We start from the raw sequence: 18,746 nt of genomic DNA on the forward strand, positions 1-18,746 counted from the left end.
TAAAAGTATCCTAGTTTAAAACAGAACAACACATTTTTGAATAGCTTGTGCAGACATGCCATAGAAATACTGGCACTTCAAGTGGAGAATTCACTGCTCTCAAGCTCAGTTGTCTTCACTTGTCCTGTTATGCAGTTCACCCACTTTTAAACTTTGACAATGCAAAATGAATATTGAGGTGAATAAGTAATTGCAAAATAAATTCAGCAAAATTATATACATGGTTCCAAACTAAAACTTGCTCAAGTTCATAACATTTACTTTATGAGAAGAGATTTTGCAAGTTGGATTAAATCCTTGTGTTGTACAATGGATTTTTGAAAAACTTTTTTAAAGATCCTTTTTCTCTTAAAAGATTTACTCTATGAATAAGCAGGTGAAGCTTTGTTTGAGTTATAAATATTCAGCTTACTGCCTTTTTGCTCACATCTGAAGTAACAAGGTGAAGAGTTTGAAAAAACTGCACAATGGAAATTCTCAAGTATCTTGGCCTTTAGTTATTTCAGTTGGTAATTTCAGCAGTTATAAATTTTATATCTGCCCATGTTGAATCATAACCCGGCTTGGGGGCAAAGCTATCTCATTCTCTTGGACAAAACAATAGTGACTACACTTCAAATAAAATCATTCATTGGTTGTGAGGCACATTGATGGTGTGGTGGGGGGGGGGGGGTGCACTCTAAACCTGAACTCTCATCTTTCTCTAGCTCCTCTTTCATCTCACCTCATGCTTTAGTTTTTAGTTTTAGAGGTACAGCACTGAAACAGGCCCTTCGGCCCACCGAGTCTGTGCCGACCATCAACCACCCATATATATACTAATCCTACACTAATCCCATATTCCTACCACATCCCCACCTGTCCCTATATTTCCCTACCATCTACCTATACTAGGGGCAATTTATAATGGCCAATTTACCTACCAACCTGCAAGTCTTTTTGGCTTGTGGGAGGAAACCGGAGCACCCGGAGAAAACCCACGCAGACACAGGGAGAACTTGCAAACTCCACACAGGCAGTACCCAGAATTGAACCCGGGTCGCTGGAGCTGTGAGGCTGCAGTGCTAACCACTGCGCCACTGTGCATCTCTGAGTTCATCTTGCTAATGAGACTCACTTCTTTCTCTCTTGATCCTATTCCTACTAAACTGCTACCCACCTAACTTCCCTTCTTGGCCTCCATGTTAACTGATGTTGTTAATGGTTACCTCGCCTCAGGTACTGTCCCCCTTGCCTTCAAATCTGTTGTCATCATTTCATTAAAAAGCCCACCTTTGACCCCTTTGTCCATGCAAACTGCTGCCCCATTTTCAACATTCCCTTCTCTAAAGACCTTGAACGTGTTGTCAACTCTCAAATCCGTGCCCATCTTTCTTGCAATTTTGTGTTTGAACCCTTCCAAAATTTTCCACCCTGCCACAAACACAAATGACACCCTATACAACTGTGATGTAGCGAGGTATACCTCTTCTTTCTTCTTGATATTGCTGCAGCCTTTGACATGATTGATCACACCATCCTCCTCCTATGCCTCTCCTTTGTTGTCCAGCTGAGTGGGACTGCCCTTGCCTGGTTCTACTCTTACCTATCCAATCATAGCCAAAGAATCTCCTGCAATGGCTCCTCTTCAGACCTTCAGGCGAAGAATTTCCTTTCCAAAAAGATATATGCTGTGTTCTAGTTTGTTGATTATACAATTTCTTCTAAATCCCTTAAGTTTTAACCACGGGTTGCCTTTTGAAAGCCATGATATGTAGGCAGCAATTCTCAAATGCATGCTGCCCATATTTTGTCTGAGAAGGTCCACTAGCAATTGATGGGGACAGGATGGTGAAGTTCAACCCTCTCTGAGCACCTGTTGAGCATTCAAAAGGTACAGCATGCCTCAGGTCACAACGTCAGTCATAATAGTGGATCTAGTACTTTTCCTGCCATGGAAATCCCAAGGACAGATACTTGCCCTATGCCAATATGCTGAAACATCCAACTTTTTCAAGTACATGGAAACATCCCTTCACTTCCTTATTAAAATGAGAATGTGGTACATGTTCCTATTGTAGGTACAGATCCACTCACACCAGCTAGGAGATCTTGGGATGCATGGGTGGGGTCTGGTGCGGAGTCTCCGCCCCTTATGCTTTTTCACTGTACCTGGAGAATGTCAATTCTTCTGGCACAATAAAGAATAAAATATCCCTTATTGTCTCTATTCATTAGATCAACTTTTTTTTTGGAATGTGAAGGCCATTCAAATATGGTCAATGCAATTTTCAAGCAGCATTATATCTTTAACATGGACGGGACTGATCCTGTTAATTAGATGCACCATTGCTTTGATCTTCACTGCAAAATGAATGATTTTATATTTTTGAAAAGAACCAGCCTTGTGCTTATAGTAGATTTATCAACAATGAGTAAAACAAGTAGGAAAGCTGGATTTGCTATCCTAGTGTAGTTGGATGACTCAAATTGTTAATCATTTCATTAGTCCTAGTTTATCTTGGGCTCTTTGCAAAAATGGATCTCTATTCTTGTGATCTTGCTGGATGTTTTTCCTATTGACAGTTCAGATGTGATAATATCTGGGAGCGTCACAAGGGGTGAATGGGATCTTGAAGGGATGGGACAACGGGGTCAGGGGCAGATGAGGTGTTGAGGGGATCATGTAGGTAGCTCATCTGGCAGGATCACTATAAATGATAGACTTGTATATGGAGATTGTTTTGTAAGGGTTATGTACAAAAGGAAATGTCCATACTTAAAGTCAGAGTTTAATGAACTGTCTATAGTCATTTTGTGGCACACTTTACATTGTATGCAAACACTTCCGGTAACAGCTATACATATAGGATATTAGCTCTGACGATGTGGAATCTGTATGCGTAGAGTTGAGAAACACTAAGGGGCAAAAAACATTAGTGGAGGTTGTATTATAGACCCCCAAACTGTAGTGGTGATGTTGGGAATGGCATTAAACAGGAAATTAAAGATGCATGCGATAAAGGAACATCTGTAATTATGGGTGACTTTAATCTGCATATAAATTGGGCAAATCAAATTAGTCACAATGCTGTGGAGGAGAAATTCATGGAGTGTTTATGGGATGGTTTTCTGGACCAATACATTGAGGAACCAAATAGAGAGCAGGCCATCCTATACTGGGCATTGTGTAATGAGAGAGGAATCATTGACAATCTAGTGGTGCGAGATCCCCTGGGGACGACCGACCATAATATGATAGAATTCTTCATCAAGATGGAGAGTGACGTAGTTGATTCTGAGACTAGGATCCTGAATCTTAATAAAGGAAACTATGAAGGTATGAGGTGCAAGTTGACTATGATGGATTGGGAAACGTTACTTAAAGGGATGACGGTGGATAAACAATGGCAAACATTCAAAGAGCGCGTGGATGAACTGCAACAATTGTTTATTCCTGTCAGGCAGAAAAGTAAAATGGGAAAGGTAGCCAAACCATGGCTAACAAGGGAAATTAGAGATAGCATTAGATCCAAGGAAGAGGCATCCAAATTCGCCAGAAAAAACAACATACCTGAGGATTGGGAGCAGTTTAGAATTCAGCAGAGGAGGACCAAGGGATTGATTAAGAAGGGGAAAATAGAGTACGAGAGCAAGCTTGCGTGGAACATAAAAACTGACTGTAAAAGTTTCTATAGGTATGTGAAGAGAAAAAGTTTGGTGAAGACCAATGTAGGTCCCTTACAGTCAGAAACAGGGGAATTTATTATGGGGAACAAAGAAATGGCTGACCGACTAAATGCGTACTTTGGTTCTGTCTTCACAAAGCAGGACACAAATATCATACCAGAAATGTTGGGGAACACAGGGCTTAGTTAGAGGGAGGAACTGAAGGAAATCAGTATTAGTAGAGAAATGGTGTTGGGGAAATTGATGGGATTGAAGGCCGATAAATCCCCAGGGCCTGATAATCTACATCCCAGACTACTTAAGGAAGTGGCCCTAGAAATAGTGGATGCATTGGTGATCATCTTCCAAGATTCTATAGACTCTGGAACAGTTCCTACAGATTGGAGAGTAGCTAATGTAACTCCACTATTTAAAAAGGGAGGTAGAGAGAAAGCAGGGAATTATAGACCAGTCAGCCTGACGTCAGTAGTGGGGAAAATTCTAGAGTCCATTATCAAAGATTTTACAGCAGAGCACTTGGAGAACAGTGGTAGAATCAGACAGAGTCAGCATGGATTAACGAAAGGGAAATCATGCTTGACAAATCTACTAGAATTCTTCAAGGATGTAACTAGTAGAGTTGATGAGGAGCCAGTGAATGTGGTTCATTTGGATTTTCAGAAGGCTTTTGACAAAGCTCCACATAAGAGATTGCATGAAAAATTAAAGCGCATGGGATTGGGGGTAATGTATTGCAATGCATAGAAAATTGCTTGGCAGACAGGAAACAAGAGTCGGAATAAACGGGTCTTTTTCCGAATGGCAGGCAGTGACTAGTGCGGTACCGCAGGGATCAGTGCTCGGACCCCAGCTATTTACAATATATATGAATGATTTAGATGAGGGAACTAAATGTAATATCTCCAAATTTGCAGATGACACAAAACTGAGTGGGAGGGTGAGTTGTGGGGAGGATGTAGAGAGGCTTCAGGGTGATTTGGACAAGTTGAGTGAGTAGGCAAATGCATGGCAGATGCAGTATAATGTGGATAAATGTGAGGGAAAAACAGGAAGGCAGATTATTATCTGAACGGCTACAAACTGAGAGAGGGGAATATGCAACGAGACCTGGATATTCTCATACACCAGTTGCTGAAGGTAAGCATGCAGGTGCAACAGGCGGTAAAAAAGGCAAATGGTATGTTGGCCTTCATAGCAAGAAGATTCGAGTACAGGAACAGGGATGTCTTGCTGCAATTATACAGGGCCTTGGTGAGGCCACACCTGGAATATTGTGTGCAGTTTTGGTCTCCTTATCTGAGGAAGGATGTTCTTGCTATATGTTCTTGCAGCAAAGGTTTACTAGACTGATTCCCGGGATGGCGGGACTGACGTATGAGGAGAGATTGAGTAGGTTAGGATTATATTCACTGGAGTTCAGAAGAGTGAGGTGGGATCTCATAGAAACCTAAAAGTTCTAATAGGACTTGACAGGGTAGATGCAGGAAGGATGTTTGCGATGGTGGGGGAGTCCAGAACCAGGGGTCATTGTCTAAGGATATGAGGTAAACCTTTTAGGACTGAGATGATTAGAAATTACTTCACCCAGAGAGTGGTGAGCCTGTGGAATTCGCTACCACAGAAAGCAGTTGAGGCTCTTGGTCAGTGCTTCATCTTCTCAGCCAGTAGTGAAGGTATTGGGGCAGGAAATTAAGATGAAAAATGCATTTTAAGAACTCCACATATAAATGAATAGACTCCAAAAGTACTCCCTCAGTATTGCACTGAAGTGTCAGTCTAGATTATGGGTATAAATCTCTGGAGGGGGTCTTGAACCCAGAACTTTTTGACTTGGAGTCCCACAGAGCCAAGCCTGCCACTAATGTGAGTGGTCATATACCATGTTGTTCCAACTGCTGAGCGAGTCACAGCATGGTATGACCTGGACAGTTTTCACAACACTGGAGCTATTAGTTTAGAGATACCATCAACCAACTATTATACTGTTGTATTATCCAAAATGACTTAGGAACTATATTGTTCAAGCATATTTGTATATATATTTCCAGAATGTCACATCACTCACTACTACATGACAAACTGTGTACCAAACACACATTGGCCAGAATTTTACGCCACCCCAACGAGCCACATGGAGGCTGGGGGGGTGAGGGGGGTGGGGTGGAGGTAGCGTAAAATGGAGCGGGAGACTTTGGGAGGCCTTCCTGAGCCGCTCCTGCCTCCGCCCCACTTTACATAGGGCAAGGGGGGTGGCAAAAAACGGGCTGCCCGCCCCAGGCCATCAAGGTTCTTAAGTTGCCAATTAATGGTCACTTAAGGGCCTTCGCCCGCCTCCACACAGATTTTACGCATGGCAAGCGGGCATCCTGGAGCTGGGAAAGGCCGCCAGGTAAAAGCTGGCAGCCTCTCAGCACCCCAGGGGTGGGCCCTGAAAATCGGGCACAGGATTGAGGGCCGCCCCCACTTCCCTAACCACTCCCAGAACCCAACACGCACCCCCCCCCCCACCTTCCCCACAAATGACCATCCTTGCTTCGCCAGGACCCGACTGATTACCCCCGGCGATGCAACCAAAACTCACCGGAAATCCTGGCTCCTTTTCTTCATCTGCCGTCGGCTGGGCTGCAGTCCCAGCAGTAGCCACCAAACCCGATGGTGCTGCTGGGACTAAGACCTGTCCGCCCACTGATTGGCCATCAGCTCAATGAGGCGGGACTTCCTCCCTTAAGCAGGTGGAAGTCCCGCCTCAGAACTATTAAAAAAGCCTGGGGACCCATAAAATGTGGGACAGATCCCCAGGCTAGGTGGAAGCGGGTTCGCCATCAACTTTTACGTCAGTGGCCAGCTCCCGTCCACCCAACATAAAATCCAACCCATTGTATCATTCCACCACAGATGGAGAGATGTGAGAAAATATACTAGAGGCAAGTTCCAGTATTTGTGTCAAAAGTATAATTAACTAAGAAGCTCTGCGAACCCCAAGACATAACAGGAGCCTTGAGCAACTATAGTAGAATCAGATCTTTAGACATTCTGCATTACAAACTTGCCATTATGTCCTTCAGTTGTTGTTTTTGTTCAATATAAAACAGGCAATCTTTTCCAATAGGCAAGAAACATTAGGAGATGTTTTATGTCACGCTCACAAAAGGAACAGTTATAAACTAAAGTGAACTGGAGCAATTATGAATCATAAAAATGAACTGGTGAATTCAACTCCAAAAAATGGACATATTTTGCTGCAGACAAGATAGAGTAAGAGATCAGGTGACCCCCTCCTGTACTTGAAATAAACATAGTGACTGTTGGAAACAAAGACATCATCATGGCTGGACTAGTCATGGGGAAAGCACATTAAAATGCTAAAGAGGCCATTCATTGCTAAATGGCTCCTATCTTCAAGAATTGGGTTGACAAAGACCTTCACAGACAGGGTGACTCCGGATGCAAAGTGAAGATAATAGGTGGGAAATAACATCACTTTATCAAGATAAGCCACATTCAAACTTAATTGTGTAACGATGGCCAGGCATTCAAAGACATTGGATAAACACACCAGGGCAGACCATCCATGGTCACCTGATCGAAACCAAACCTGATAAGTTTCTTTCTTAAAAAAAAGAGATTTCTCTGAAAGACAAAGGGAGAGAAAGCCAACAGCTGAGAAGTCCAGTCCAGCCAAGAAGAGGACCTTGCTTGTAACACCTTTAAATCACCGAGGCAGAGACTGGAAAAGGTGACCTTGAAAAATCCCCATTTGAGAAATTTTAACAAGATTGTCCGTTGACTTTGACTGAGTCTTAAACAAAGGAATCTGCAGTACTTCAATGAATCAAAAAAGGAAACATCAGGCCTACAAAACTGTTAAAAATTCCTCCCGGAAGAACAAGATGATTTCAAAGTGAACTCTTTTTACAACAATCGGACTTAAATGCATGCTATCCTCTAATCTCCATCGGTTCTTGTGTGTGTGCTTGTGTGTACCTGTGTAAGTGGGTGAGGCTGCGAACATATTTTGGTATTGTTTAATAAATAGTCATCTTTCTTTTTAAACCTACAAGGAAATCTGTCACTTGTCTGGTTATTTGACCCTTAAAACATTCATGGATTAAAACACATTTTTTAAAAAAACTATTGCGGTCAGAGAGGTGCAAAGTGGAAGTCACCCACACCATCTCCCAACTGTCCATAATAGAACACAAAAATGTTGACATTATTACAATATATCTGATGGGAGATGTGAATAATAACATTTTGGCAAGGGACACTGTCACTGTAAAGTAACTCATGCCTCAGTTAATCAGCTAGATAATTGAAAGAAAAATCCAGGAATACTTCTTGATTAAATTCATTTGCTGTGTTCACTACAGTTTGTTTATTTAGGAATGTACTGTAGCTCCAAGTATTCAGGAGATTATATGCTAAATGGATAGCAGGGCCCAGTGGTCTGGTGTATCTTGACAGTGTCGGAGCTAGTGTTGGCCGATTGCGAGAGGGGTGTTCTTGAATTGGAGATATGGGCAACTTAGCAGGAACTGGACTGAGCTGGAAACTGGGAATTGCCAATCTACCTAGTCTGGAGCACGAGCCCGAAATTGCACAGATCTATAGGCTAAAACTGAAAGCTGAATACAAATAACAGGTTCCTTGAAAATGGTGGTGGTCCTCCAAAGTTGCATTGACTAACGGCAAAACGATGTGGGTGGGGGGCATAACCCTTTTCCCTGACCTGCACTGGCTCTGCTACTGTACCTAGGTGTCCAAGAACATTTTGACAAAATTCACATAAGAAATCACTATTTAATCTTTCAGTGGTGAGGATTTGCGATAAGAAATATGACTGGCTAAATGCTAGGAGGTTATGGGAGTGATCCCAGATGGGGCAAGTGCTGAGTGAAGTAGCCCTGGATCGGTGTTGGAACTGCTTTTTTTTTAATATTGCACAAATGCCTTGAATTAAGAAGAATGAAAACTGACCAAATTTGCTAACTATATCAAACTAGGAGGGTATTTGAGTCCGAGGAGGTAGCCAGGAAAATACAAAATAACTTCTTGCGTCCTCAAGATATCCTAAAGTGCTTCATAGCCTATTAATTTAATAAAAATGTGTCAGTGGCTAGGTTAATGGCAGAAAAAATTAAATATTGATTGCACAAGGAAAGAAAATCTGTTTAACATAGATATGACAAAATGAAGCATTTTGCCTAAGATTTAGCTTGGTACTGCCTTCCTTATTTCTTTTTTGGCATATAAGAGGTTAAAAACCAGCTACCTTGACAATCACATTTCAGCTTCACTCAATACAATTGTCAATTTGTCCAAGACTGAGAGAAGGGTCAAGCAACTTAAATATAAACCTCTTTCAGGTTTTTGTTTCAAATATGTGTTTGATTGTCAGTTTGTTTTTAAATGTGTCATGAAAACCCAAATGCCAAATGGGAAAATATTAATTACATCAGTTGGAACCTTGCCTTCGACTTCTGCTGGAAATTCTTACAAATAACTTATTTTACAAAGAGTAACCTGGCAGCCAAGATGGCCATGGAAATTTACATTTGAAACACCAAAGGATTAGACGAGAGACAACATGACTGATTCAACCAAGCCAGAACAATGGGGTGCTCTCTGATTAAATTACCTGAAATAGCTTTGTCAACACGGTTGGCAAGAGCCATTGACACCCATTGACTTTGAAGGAGCCAGCCCCCTCCAAATGTGACTTAACAGCTTAAGGTGTGGCACCTTGAATCTCAGAGAAGATTTCAGAAGGGCCTCATTAACCTAACAGAGAGGTTTCAGAAATGTCATGTGATTGCTGTGCAGTTCTGTTAAGGCTGAGCTTTGTCAGTCAGCAAGAAGACAGTAACAGGGAAGCCATCCACAGAGCAGCTCTCTCTCTTTCTCTCTCTCTCCAGTACAGATCTAGAGAAGACCTGGCTGCAACTGGTAAAGCCAAGTCTACAGGAAACCACAACTAACACCTAGGGGACAAGGATCAAACCCCTACGGAGCCCTGAAAAGCAAGCCTGAACTGTGCACGTGGCCCAGCGAGAACTTCAGGACTACAATTTCAACTAAGGACTCGGGGACTGATTTCAGTATTTAAAGTCCATTTATTACAGACTTTACTCCAATCACCCAACTCTATTTTTCCCTCTGTAATCTATTTGTGCATGCGTGTAGCTCTTGTGTGAATGTGTGTGTAGCGTATTTTAGTCATTTATAACCGATTTAGAATGTTAAGAATAATAAACTTATATATTTCTTGTTTAAACTCAAGAAAGCCTGTCTGATTGGTTCATTGTGCAATTATATTAGAGGAACAGGAGCAAGTGCTCACTGAGGTGGTAAGTTCAATCACTGTGTAAAAAGGATAAACCCTGTTGTGATCAAACTAGAGAAGGGGCAAAAGGGGGAGCCTGAGACCCCTTTCTCACCTGGTCATAACAAATGAAACACAGGTATTTCAATTTACTTGGTCCCATTCATTCTTTTCAAGGTATTTATAGGCCTGCCTTTCTCATATAAATGAGTCTGTCGCTTTCTGAAAGAGATTGTTTGGTCAGATAGCTTCTGTAGATTCATTCATCTGGATAGCTAGGCAAGTGAAAGCAAGATCTTTGGTACATCAGGAGGAGTCTGATAAACAAAAGTTAAAAATATCCAAAGCAACAAAAAAAATCAAAGCAATGTGAAAAACATAACATGTATTTGAAGCTGGGTGTAGAAATAGTTAAAGGTGGAGTTGTTCAAGTTTTAAGACTGTTATCTGGATTATTTGCTCAACAGGTCCAATTACTGTGGAGCACCACTGTAGGAATGATATCATGACAATTTTTCCCCAGTAGGCAATAAGCAGCCACAGCTGTGGCACAGTGATAGCACTGAGTCAGTAGGTTGTGGATTCAAATCTCGCCCCACGCAACTTGAGTACAAAATCTCAGCTAACACTCTAGTGTAGTACTCAGAAAAATGCACTGACAGAGGCACTGTATTTCAGATGAGATATTAATTGAGGTACTATCTGCCCTCTCAGGTGGATGTAATAGAAGATCAGGGGAGATCTCTCTTATGTCCAGGGCAACATTTTTTTTTTTCGTTTGTGGGATGTGGGTGTCGCTGGCTAGGTCAGCATTTATTGCCCATCTCTAATTGCCCTTCAGAAGGTGGTGGTGAGCTGCCTTCTTGAACCACTGCAGTCCTTGGGGTGTAGGTACACCAACAGCGCTGTTAGGAAGGGAATTCCAGGATTTTGACCCAGCAACAGTGAAGGAATGGCAATATGGTTCGAAGTCAGGATGGTGTGTGTCTTGGAGGGGAACTTGCAGGCGGTGGTGTTCCCATCCATCTGCTGCCCTTGTCCTTCTAGCTGGTAGAGGTTGCGGGTTTGGAAGGTGGCGTCAAAGGAGCCTTGGTGAGTTGCTGCAGTGCATCTTGTAGATGGTACACACTGCTGCCACTGTACCTTAATCAATGTCACTAAAACAGATTATCTGGTCATTATCTCATTGCTGTTTGTGGGACCTCGCTGTCTGTGAATTGGCTGCTGTGTTTCCCACATTATAATAGTGACTACACATTCAAGGTACTTCATTGGCTGTAAAGTGCTTTGGGATGTCCTGAGGTCAAGAAAGGCATGATAGAAATGCTAGTCTTTCTTCCAATCTCTTCCATGTTAAGTGCCTTGGGCCTTTTTAATCATAGTAAAGATGTTATGCAAATGTGAGTTGTTGATTACTGGGGTGATGTAGTTGGATGATCCCTGGAATCATTTAAATTCAATGCTGTGGTGTGGAAACCAAATTCCTTCTGGATGGCCTTCCTCATCTCTATCCATCCTGTGGGAAAAGGGCACGATTGAACCATTGAGCAGTTAAAAGAGCAAACTGATGTTTAAGCAAGTTGATGGAGACAAAGGCAGTTCATTTACCAAAGCAAAACACTGCAGATGTTGGAAATCTGAAGTAAAATCAGAAAATGATGCAAATATCCAGCAGGTCAGGCAAAATCTTTGGAGCGAGAAACAGCATAAACGTTTCAGGTCCGATGAAAGAAGGTTATTGACCTGAAACATTAACACTGTTCCTCTCTGCACTGATGCTGCCTGACCTGCTGAGTATTTCCAGCATTTTCTGTTTTCAGTTCATTTCCAACTTGGGGTCGTGAAGGTTCTTTTTGCATGCTATTATAGAAGGTTAGCAACAGATTTGCCACTGGAGTGTGAATAGAACTTTGAAGATCTCCAAAATTAGGAAAAAGTAAAAACAAAGTGATGCTTGCCTCTCCTGTGGCTTTGTCTGTGCCTAGGTGGCCTGCAGAAGGAATGTGGGGTGTATGCTAGAATGCTTGAGGCCTTCTGTGACCAGTGGACACCACAGGGACTGAAGTGTGTGGTTGACAGGGGTGGCAACATAATCATTTCAAATGCTAAGTTTCGTCTTATTATGATGTGGTGTTTTATTAGTTGTGCCCCCTCTTAAAAAGGGGGCACTTTTGTTAGATCTTTTTGTTTAATGACAGTGGGGCAATAGTGTTTCCCTTCAGGGTTCAAGTAAGAGGCAAAAAGTAAGTGGGTGGTTGGGATGGGGTGTGAGCTGTGCTCTGGGCTCCCCATCTTCGCCCAGCTCACTCACTGACCCACGAGCATGGACTCTCCCTCAGGTAACAGCACCACCCTGATGGACAGCCCGACCGACCAATCAACCATCAGCACTGTGGGAATCCCGCCGGGCGATTGGTGCGCCTGGTGGCCGCTGCCCAATCAGCGCCGCTGGGAGGCGGGGTAACCTGTTCCTGCTTGGCCCCGGGCAGCGCACGAAGTATCTGAATCTCCGCGGGTCGGTGCGGTGTTCTCACCCTGCGGACTGGCAGCGAGAAGTCGCGGGTTGTAGACAGAGAAAGTTCCTTGAAGTTGTAAGTATCGAGGTTTCCTTAGCGTGAGGGCGGGTGTTAGCAGCCCGGGGTCTGTCACCTCTGCCGAGGGTCCCGGTGCTGAGCCGGAGGCTGTGTGAGTGAGTGAGGAGTTGGGGATGGAGGGGGCCTCACAAGGGACATGATGAAGAGCGCGGGATGCAGCCAGGTTTGATGAGAAACCTCTGTGTGTGTGTCTGTAACTCACTACCTCAAAGTGCTGGGAAAATGGCCAGTCCCCGACTTTGAAAATGCGCTGGAATAGTTTGAGATGTGTTGCTTGCAAAAGTCGAGTTTGCTTTCCGTCACTGTCAGGAGTGAGTGTTTAAGGCGCCTCTGATCAATATCTTGTCTGCCACGTACAGCAGCCGAGTATGTCAGTCTCACTGAACTGAAAACAAAACGTTCTGATTTTAAACTTTTTTTTAAAGTTGAAAAACAAACTGGATGTTGAGTAATAATCGGGATCAAGAATCTTCACTCAGACTTGGGATTCATTCCTCCCGCCCTGCTTAAAATAAACACTCTCAAATTTTATATCAAGTGTTTTTATCAATTGTTTGTTTTTGCTAATTTGGGATCTGTGAAGGCGGCGCCTGCTATACCTTTTGTTTTAAAGTTGGATTGCTGTTCTTGCTGCCAGTAATGCAATGTAATTGTTGGGTATTTAAACGTAGTGAGTTAAGCTCGTGATTACAGAGGAAATGGTTGAGATTCCTTCTGCTGCTCAGATTCTCAACTACCAATTCAAACCCATTAGTCACAGTATAGGGAGAATTGAGGGTGGATCCTGCCAATGGGGCATTAATTCTTAAACTGTGTGTGTGTGTCTGTGGTGCTTCGTGTAGAACTTAAGTATACCTCTCGAGGGAAATGACTGTTGGTGGACTGTAGTATTTGAATTTGGGAAAACAAGTGAGGCAGGCCAGACCATTACTCAGCTTTTTAAGTAATGCTGTTTTTGAATGGTACAGTCTCTGATGGAACTGGTTTCTCTCGGAATTCTTAGGAGAGTTACTGTGCTGAAAGAATTATTTAAACATTATTGTATCCCACAGCCTCATTTTCTTTGATAAATTGCTACCGTGTAAACTGCTGTTGGATGTTTTGTAGCAGGGTGTTTTGTTTGAGGGTATCCATGGGGGAGAATGCAGGCTGTAACAGTATTGACATAACATGAAGAGCATCTGCCATTGCTTGATGGAGATAGTGGGGAGGAGATGACAAACTGGGATAACAAGGGGGGTAAATAGGTGTTACTTTGGATCAGTGGGTTGCCCTCTTGTCTCTGGGACAGAAGGTCATGGTTCACATCCCACTTTAGGGCTTAAGCACATAATCTAGGCTGACACTTCAGTGCTGTGAGGGAGTGCTGCATTAGCAGAGGTGATGTGCTTTGGATGAGATGTTAAATTGAGGTTCTGCCTGTTAAAGATCTTGTGGCAATATTCAAACATTATCTTATTCTTGAACAGTGAATTTGATGCCCTGGTGAACATTCCTTCCTGAATCACTGCTCCCAAATTAACCAGTTGTTCAGTAATCAGTTTGTGGGGGACCTTGCACAGGGTTTCCAAATTTGAACATATCCTGGTGAGTTTTCATCATATAACTTCCTGCCTCTAAGTTCTCTGCCCCATGTTCCCACTTCACCCCCCCCCCACACAATATGCCCATATTTGCAGTGCCAGTCCCATGCCAATTTGTATTGCGAATAGGTTCTTCATTACCTGATTGGATGATTCTCGAGTATCAGTCAAACAGCTGTTTTTCTCCATGTCTAGTGTTTTTATAACTCAAACAAAAGCATTCAAAGAAAATGGAAAAGGAAAACCAACATTTCTTAATTCTCCTGTATTTTTTTTCTCCCCTGGGTTGCTTGCTGCAGTGTCTGGGGGATTAATCTTTAAATCCTGGAGACTCCAAGGCAATTCTGGAGGGTGGGCAGCCATAATGCATAGCAACAAGGACTTTGTTTCAAAGTAATTGTGTATGAAGTATTTGGGGATGCCCTAAAAGTTGTGGAAAAGAGCTATATAAATATGATTTTAAAATATATTGGGGAAGAGGTTTGAATATCTTGTTTAAGAGAAATGTGATGGTAACTACAACAAATTTTCCATGTATCGAAAAGGTTCTTGTATAATTAAATTTTCATTGCTGCATTCTTGTAGTTCGGCTTAACCCAGTGTTTAACAACAGATTGTGTTTATATAACACCATTTGCATAGAAAAATGTCCACAAGGTGCTTCCAACAGGTGGGAGTCAGACCTGGGCAGGAGTTAGCAGAGATGGTTAGGACTTAGTGTGATGCAGGTTGAGTGGCTGCATTCTGGACAAGTTCAAGTATGTGAAGAAATGGAGAGCTTTGGAAAAGAAAGAAAGACTAGCATTTATATAGCACCTTTCATGACCACCTGACGTCTCAAAGCGCTTTACAGCTAATTAAGTACTTTTTGAAGTGTCATCACAGTTTTGGGAAATGCAGCAGCCAGTATGCAATGTGATAATGACTTGATCTGCTTTTTGTGATATTGTTTGATTAAATATTGGCCAGGACACTGGGGATAACTCCCCTGCTCTTCTTTGGAGTAGTGCCATGGTATCTTTTACATCCACCTGAGCAAGAAGATGGGACCTTGGTTCAACATCTCATCCAAAAGACGGCACCTCCGACAGTGCAGCGCTGCCGCAGTACTGCACTGGAGTGTCAGCCTAGATTTTTGTGCTCAAGCCCTGGAGCGGGACTTGAATCTTGTGACTCAGGTGCAAGTGCTACGAACTGAGCCACAGCTGACATTGCATTGGACGAATATAGAGGTGCCAGAAGAGTTTGGCTGTGGAGGGATGGAGCAGATGATGTGATGACAGTGAGGGGTTGGGATAAAGGTCAATTTCTGCATTGATCCAAGATTGGTTCAGCCTAAGTGAGCAGCCAGGGAGGGGGATGGAGCCACTAGCAAGTGCACAAACCTTTTGCAGGGCCAAAACAATGTCTGCATCTTGTCCTCATATTCAATTGGCAGATATTAAAGCTCGCCCATGACTGAACATCATGTAGGATTTCTGACAGCACAGATCTGGTCTTGGGGGTAGAAGAGGATGCTGAGGTTGGGCACTGTTGGGTTCAGTCTGAGCAAACAATTTGTAAGCAGAATGAAATTGAGATCTAAGGTGTTAAACTACAGGAAGTAATTGTCAATCCACAAATTGATGGTGGACTGGTGCAGAATCTAGGATTGTAGAGAGGTAGCTCTGGGTATCACACACATATATAGAAGCTGCCCCTGTCGTTATGGATGTTGTTGAGTGACAACACAGATTAGGAAGTAGAGAGGGTCAGGATGGAATATTGTGATACCCTGGCGGTCAGTCTGTGGATATGGCAGAAGAAACCATTGCAAGAGTTATTCTTATGTGAGGACATGTCAGAGCAGCACTGTGAGAGACTTGGGCATTGGGATGGACCCCAGGGAAAGGCAGTGGAGAGGAATGGTGTGGACTATTGCTGTAGATGTTGTGTATTGCAGTTCCAATCGCACAGCAACTGTTTAAGTTGCTTCTTTATGTATAAAAAATCTCTGCTTTATTGTTGTGGGTGGAGTAAAGGGGAGAGGTGGAATTGACGCACTTCAGTGACTGCCCTATTTAAATGTACACCTTGAAGGTGTGGCTGCTTATTAAAATCAGTTATGAAATTTTTGGCATTGGCATCATAAGATGACATTTGAATGAATAACCAAGTTACGGTTGAGTAACAGGTTTCAAAAACTTAATCTAATTTTAATGACTGACAGATTGGCTTGTTTGAAAATCTTCTTTAATTCTTTGTCATCAGCTGCTCCTATTCCTACATGTGAGCCGTTCTGGTGGACACTTTGGCTTCATCCATTGAAACAAAATACATTTTTAAAAAACTGAGGAAGTCCTTTTGAAGTGTAGTCAGTGTTGTGGGGAAATTCAGCAGCCAGTTTGCACTCAGTGAAGTCCCACATACAGCAGAGATAAATGGCCAGATTATCTGTTTTCGTGATGTTGTTTGAAGGGCAAATATTCAACAAGGCTCACCTGCTCCTCTTTCAATAGTGCAATAGAAACTTTTCCGTGCACTTGAAAAGGGAGATGGTTCTTTGGTCTCATCTGAAAGGTGGCCTCTCCGACAGTGCAGCACTCCCTCAGTACTGCACTGGAGTATCAGTCTAATTTTTTTGTCTAAGCCTCTGGAGTGGGATTTGAATCCACGACCTTCTCAGTCAGACGAGAGCTCTGCCCATGGTACTTAGTAGCATTGTCTGATTAAAAAGCTTAAAACACCAAACTGGATCATGACCTCTGTCAGCCACACAATCAAAACCAACCAACTTAATGTTGGCATTGTGCTGAGCATTGAAGACCTGAGGTCGTGACCTCACAGGTTTTGAATGGTGTCCTCTGAACCTGCTAATGTAAATTTGTTTTGAGTGTTCATAGAACTCAGCTCTACTTGATTTAATGTGCTGCATGCAAATTGAATTAATAATTGGAGCTATCTACCACATGTAAAATTAGAACAGTTTGTATTTGAAAAGTCTTTCTTTCCTGTAATAGATTAGATAGCATTAAATATGTGCAGTTGGATCCCGTACATTGTCGCATAGTGCTGCTATGCTAATTAGATGTGATGTATTTGGTGACGCTGCAATTTTATGTTCTACTCTGTGGATTGTAGGGCGAAGCTGCATTGCATTCCATTGGGTCTGATGTACTAGGTGTATTCTGATTCTCTAAAATCACAGTATGGCCTGTTATATGGGGTGATATACGCTACTGTTCTTTAAATACCAAAAGGTTCGGTCCTGTTGTATTTTGATGTTTGCCTAATGATGGTGCAGTCGATTAAATTGCGTTGTGTTGTACAAGTGGGAAAACCTCTAAACTTTTAAAGTATTAAAGTTGCATTTAATTTGTTTATTTATAACTGTTGTCCGTGAGTTTTGCTACTTTGATAATGAGAAGTCAGGATTAAATCCACTCATTGCCTGATAGTAAATAAGTACATTATGAAACAGTTGCTACTCCAATTTTGTTTGTGTGCTGTACACTTCCAGTTGACTAGCTTAGCTACTAGACAGAGGGATGAAAGGGGGCTTTTGTTTAAACATATGTAGCAGTTAATCTGTAACTCTATACATTTAGTTCAGTTTGCTGCTCAGGCTAAAGCCTGGCTACCCGGACCAAACCCGACTGCATGTGTTGGGTTCGGGTGGGGTGTGTATTCTGTGTCCAGCATTCGGGCTTGGGTTGGGTCGGGCTGGACTATACTGTTTTTGTTTTAATCTACAATTTTTTTCTGTTTCATTAATGTTTGTTATTTTCGGGTTGGGCATTTAAAAAAATTAAAGGACTTGGGGCCTGGTTCGGGTTTTAATTTTATACCCAAACCAGACTTTAACTCAGGCAGTACGCTTCAAGTAGGACTGTTTCTAAGAAGTAGCTACTTCTTTATCATCCTCCAATTAGGCTTCAGATTATAAATGTTACATTGGACGTATATTTCAAAAAATGTATAAATTATACAAGTTCCATTTTCTGTGTCACAACTGTGGTTTAAAATTTTAAACTTGCAGTTTTTAGCAGTGACTAATGCTGTGTTCAGACTACACCCTTCTTCTCACTTTTCTGGGCTGTTTTGGGTTGATGTGACAGTGTTCGGACTGCTAACAAACAAGAATGTGTGTTTTTTATATAGCACTGCTTAGGCAGAAAAACTTCTCAAGGAACTTCCGGTACTTGTGTAATCAAAACAAAATGGACGCAGAGCCAAATGAGATTTTAGGAGGAATGGTCAATAATTTGGTCTGAGAGAAAGGTTTGAAGTAGGACCTTAAAGGAAGAGAGGTAGAAAGAATTCCAGTGCATGGTGCCTCAGGGGCTGAAAGCATGGCCATTGATTGTGGGTGAAGAGAAGATCAGAGTCAGAGGAACAGAGAATTCCAGAGATTATCAGGGGTGGAAGTTATCAAGATAGGGAAGGACGAAGCCATGAAGGGTAGGAATGGGAATTTAAAATTTGAGGTATTGAGGGACTGGGTGACACTTTGGATCAAGAGGATGAGTGATGAATGAATGGAATCTGTTGCAAGAGGTATGGGAGAAGTTACGGACCGCAGAGCTTTGAATGTGTTGA

The 18,746-nt window shown here is 42.4% G+C and overlaps 1 protein-coding gene across 1 annotated transcript in view; it reads left to right on the forward strand.

Moving 5' to 3' along the window:
- Window positions 1-12,450: 12,450 nt before the first annotated feature.
- The window catches only part of pls3 (plastin 3 (T isoform)), a 153,540-nt gene continuing 147,244 nt past the window's right edge, over window positions 12,451-18,746 (forward strand). The window contains exon 1 of the mRNA XM_068047794.1: window positions 12,451-12,582. The gene's annotated coding sequence lies outside the window, so the exon portion shown is untranslated. The remainder of the gene's footprint in view (window positions 12,583-18,746) is intronic.

Source organism: Heterodontus francisci, chromosome 15 (assembly GCF_036365525.1).
Source record: "Heterodontus francisci isolate sHetFra1 chromosome 15, sHetFra1.hap1, whole genome shotgun sequence".
Taxonomy (NCBI): Eukaryota; Metazoa; Chordata; class Chondrichthyes; order Heterodontiformes; family Heterodontidae; genus Heterodontus; species Heterodontus francisci.